Source organism: Anolis sagrei, chromosome 2 (assembly GCF_037176765.1).
Source record: "Anolis sagrei isolate rAnoSag1 chromosome 2, rAnoSag1.mat, whole genome shotgun sequence".
NCBI classification, from domain to species: Eukaryota; Metazoa; Chordata; class Lepidosauria; order Squamata; family Dactyloidae; genus Anolis; species Anolis sagrei.
In genome coordinates this window covers 154,978,611-154,983,997 of record NC_090022.1, presented here as the reverse complement: position 1 = coordinate 154,983,997, position 5,387 = coordinate 154,978,611, and positions in this window count along the sequence as shown.

Here is a 5,387-nt window from a genome sequence, read left to right as displayed (position 1 = left end):
ATAATGAGTATAATCCTTCGGACCTCGGGGTAACCCAAGTTAGCCCATCTGAAGGATGTGCCCCATGGCAGATTTAATCACTCCTCACAAAAGGTGACATCTCACCTGCGGAGGATCTAGATGTTGCCACAGCCTCTCTGTTTCCATTCCTCCGACTGACACTACAGTCAGATATCATCACTAAATCCATATCCTGGATCTAAGGATTACAAAGGGCCAACTTTTGAGTCAAAGATGTATATTTCAAGCACTCGGGACAATAAAAAAGCCAGCTTGAGGACTTAAAAAGTTATTTCCGGCAATTGTACAAATATTAGGTCACCTAATCCGGACTTATCATCTGTCCTCTACTAGGCAGAGAGCCTTCTCGATTGTAGCCCCTTATTTATGGAATGCCTTGCCAGTTGAAACCCGAACTATCCGAGATCTACTTGCTTTTCAGAAAGCCTGTAAAACCTTTCTCTTCCGACAAGCTTTCAATGGGTGAATAACTCGGAACTATGTCTGTTCTTGTTTTATTGTATTTTAAAGTTAATTGTATTGTTTTAATCTACTGCTGTAAACCGCTCTGAGACAAATTGGGAGTAGCTGTATACAAGTCAAATCAATAAAAATAAAATAATCCATTCATCTTTTCCTCCCGGTTCATTGTTTCCCACTAGGACCGCCTCCTCGCTCCCCATTGGCTGGGAGGCCAAAGTGGCGCTGGTTCTCCGATTGGCCAGCCGCACCTCCCCTCTAGCTGATGACTCCAACCAATCAGCGCAAAGCTGGCGAGGGGGGTGGGAGCAGCTCTGTTTCTCTATAAAAATATATTGTGCTTTATGTTGGCTTTGGCAAATGATTGCAGTTTGGCATCCACTCTAGCTGGAATGAAATAAACAACTCGGTGGCATTTTCTTCAACTTTGGAGATTTATTTGGGAAAACTAGGAAAATTACATTTGGGGCTTCCTTCCCGCCAGGGTTAAAATGGGTCCTCTTTGGTGGGTCTGATTGGTCTCTGTCTTCAAGGCAAAGACCCCCAAATTCTTGCTTAACATCACGATGAAACAAGAAGGATACCAAGCTTTCAGGCTGCTTCAAAAGCAGAATTTTCTTTAGCAGATTACCCATGATTGTAAAATGTGAAAAAAAGAAAAGCAGACTCTGATGATATACCACAATGTTTCCCTATAGTGATGTTCTAGTATATGTTAACAGTGTACAGGCAACCCCCAAGTTATGAACTCAGAGTTAAGAACGGGAATGAGACAATAGGAAGTGAGAGAAATCTACCCATCAGAAGGGAAATTCACTCTTGTAAGAGTTATCATAGGGGAAAAGGTATCTCAACTGAAGATTTATCACTAATCCTTGTTTCCACAGCAAGCCAAATTTTTCAAATCCAATTATCAGAGGGACAGAAAGTGAGGTGGCACAGACAGCAAAACAAACACTCCAAACCATATGTTTGTGTGTGTGTGTGTGTGTGTGTGTGTGTGGCTAGAGTTGCATTTTAAAATGGGGCTATGAAATGCTTTAATACTCAACTCATGTCTTTTTATGAAAGTCTCACTGGTCAACACACAATTGGGCACCACAAATGTTAGCCCTGTGTCTGGATATTTTTGATTACAATAATAGCACCAGTTTCCCACTATCAGTTCGAAATTTTGAGTTACAGAACATATGCTGGTGGACGATGAAAGCAGCAGCTCCCCTGGCGGCCAGAAAAAAGTTAAATAGCTTCTGTGTATTGTCTGTATATGTTGTTTGTCAAACTGGCATCGAATGTTTGCCATATATGTGTATACTGTAATCCGCCCTGAGTCCCCTGCGGGGTGAGAAGGGCGGAATATAAAAACTGTAAATAAATAAATAAATAAGCCATATACCAGTCTTCCTCTGCTCACCCATATAAAATCATGATAACCATATCTAAGAAACTAGAACTGATGCGGTCTATCCAATATAATTTTCTGAATCAGCACGCCAGATCTAATAACCAAGACAAGAAATGTTTGTTGTAGTTGTAATCTGAATGCTCTGCATGCCTTAGCTTTTACTTAGCTAAACACTTGCTGCTTCTCTAGTTATTAAGGCATGATGTTTAGTACTGAGTTATTCCTTAACCCATAGCCTTTTTATTTTTGAATGAATTTTAAATCAGTTTTGCAAGTGAGTCAAGAAAAAAAATCATATCAACTTGCCCAAACCCAGAGACCAACAAAATGTGTTGTTGCTATTGTGTGCCTCCAAGCTGTTTCCAACTTGTGAAAACCCTGTCAGAGTTTTCTTGAAAAGTTTTGTCATTCCCTTATTCTGAGGCTGAGAAAGAATGATATGGCCAAGTTAACGCAGTGGATTTCCATGGCCCAATGCACATTCAAGCCCTGGTCCCCAGCGCTGTTGTCCAACACACAAACCACTATACCATGCTGGTTCTCATGACTAACAAAATATTTGATTTTTTTTTTGGCCCTGTTTCATGATCAGTTTGTATGTATAACCTCCCCCCACCTCAAAATATAGTCATTTTTATTAGAAACCAGAATTTCTAGTACCTGGCATAGATCTAATTATATATAGTAGAAACTAACATTGACACATGGCTAATTATGGAAATATCTCTGTAAAACAGCTGTTGCCGCAAAGTTCCATTTTATGTCCTTACCCTGGTATGTAGACAGAAGTATAAGAAAGCATTGTCTTGACTGATTCAATAAATGTTTCAGGTATTTTAGGTCACAGACTTGACAGGCAGAATTGTTCCTTCAGATTTCAAGCTCTGCACAGCAATAAGAATGTCAAGTGTGCCTTAGGCAGACTTTGCTTGTATAATAGCAACGGCTGGTCACTTAAGTTTCGTCACCATAGCTACTCAAGTCAGGTGGGGATAGAATAAATAAAATATGACAAAGGTAACATGCCAACCCATACCACAAACTGTCAACACTACAACTTGATTTACTAAAACAAAGGAGAAATTTCTGATCAGTTCTGTAATGTTTGCGTTCAAACCATGTTTACTTTGGGAATACAAATGTATTCATTACTAACAGTGTGTGATTTATATGCCTTATAAAACCTGGGAAGTATAATTTGGACAGCTGAGTGTAAGTTATGTGAATACTCCCATGGTTACTGCGGAGGGAAAGAACAGACTGCAGAAAAGAAACCATTCAAATAGTAACCATCCCAGTTTGGAAAAGTGATGAACTTAAATAACTCCTCATTGAAATATTATCTCACATTGTTCAGAAAAGGTCAGTAAGTTAGAAATGAATTGAGATTAAGGCTTTAAGATCACTTCTACCATTTATCAGCAGTACCTTTATAATAGAAAAGATTATGTGGGAGGGAAAAGGTAAAGGTAAAGGTTTTCCCCTGACATTAAGTCCAGCCGTGTCTGACTCTGGGGTGTGGTGCTCATTTCCATTTCTAAGCCGAAGAGCTGGCATTGTCTGTAAACATCTCCAAGGTCATGTGGCCAGCATGACTGTATGGAACACTGTTACCTTCCCACCGGAGCAGTACCTATTGATCTACGCACATTTGCATGTTTTCGGACTGCTAGGTTGACAGAAGCTGGGGCTGACAGCGTAAGCTCATGCTGTTCCCCAGAATCGAACCTGCTCATCGCTTTAACCCACTGCACCACCGGGGTGCACTATTTCCCCCTCTATTTCGCAGCATTTAAAATGCCCACAAAAAATCTGTTACCTCTTTATGGCATGAAATAGAATCAATACAGGTTAGGGGCAAAGAAGGCACAATACATTTACTGCCTTAAGCAGAGTATCAAATGGGAAGTCTCAGCTCTTCACAGCCCCCTCCCCTCACCACCACCGCCAAGTGCATAAATCCAAGTTCACAGAACTTAACTCCAGCCAAGTTGTTTTGGCACAAGTCAGGAAACCAGGCAAACATCTCTCCCAATGCCTGGCAATAAAAAATTAACAGTAACCATCTGATGAAGTGGGTTCAATCCATGAAAATGTATGCTGATGACATTTATTAGTCTTGAAAAGTGCCAGAGGACTTTTTGCTCCTTCCAGTGACAACCAAAGGAAATAAGCCTCACTCGCTCCAGTAAATAGTAAGCACAGACCTGTCTAGAGGTCATTTGTAACCAAGGATGTTCAGCACTTGCTGTGCATGTTGTGAACAATGGGTTCCTTGCGTGTATTCAAAAAGTTTATTTTGAAATGGGATGCCTGAAAGAGTTAAATGGGAATATGACAAATACAAATTGAGAACACGCATAATGAAGTTAGTTTCCAATAGACCTCACAATCTCTGAGGATGCCTGCCATAGATGCGGGCAAAACGTCAGGAGAGAATGCTTCGGGAACATGGCTATACAGCCCAGAAAACTCACTGCAACCCAGTGATTTTGGCCATGAAAGCCTTTGACAATACATAATGGAGTTCGTTTGTTTAAAATATTTCTGTATTGCTGTGCAACTCATAAGGGTTCCCAAGGGGATGGAGAAATAAAAACCAATTATAACAGTACAGAGCTGAGACTGAATGAGACTGCATGTCTGCACTATGACAATGTCTAGATTTGTGGTTGTATTGTGTATGAAATAACACCACAGGTAAGTAAGTCTTAGAGAAGTGTAGTGGTTTAAGTGGTGGACCAGACATCCTCAAATTGCAGCCCTTCAGCTGTTTATGCCTCTAACTTCCAGAATTCATGATCATTGGACAAGCTGGTGAAGGCTTCTGGGAGATGGAGACCCAAACAGCTGGAGGACCATCGTTTGAGGAGGCCCATTCTGGACTACGACTTTGCAAGACCAGGGTTTGAAACTCAATGAGGGATCTTGGGCAAGGTGCAATCTGTCAGCCCAAGATGAGACCCTTTCAAACAAACTTTGCCAAGAAAACTGAGGTAGATTTGTCATAAATCAGACATGTTTTGAAGTCACACAGTGGAACAGATAGAGCCTATATATCCTGTGCTGTCACCACAACTAGAGTTACAAGCTGGGTAGATGCAGGGAACGCCATGGATGTAAGGTATCTGGATTTCAGTAAGGCTTTTGACAAAGTTCCTCACAACCTTCTGGCAAGCAAAGTAGTCAAATATGGGCTAGGCAAAACTGCAGTTAGGTGAATCTGTAATTGGTTAAGTGGATGAACCCAGAGTGCTCACCAATGCTTCCTTTTCATCTTGGAAAGAAGTGACAAGTGGAGTGCCGGAGGGTTCTGTCCTGGGCCCGATCATGTTCAACATCTTTATTAATGACTTAGATGAAGGGTTAGATGGTATGATCATCAAGTTTTCAGATGACACCAAATTGGGAGGGATAGCCAATACTCCCGAGGACAGGAACAGAATTCAAAATGATCTTGACAGATTAGAGAACTGGGCCAAAACTAACAAAATGAAGTTCA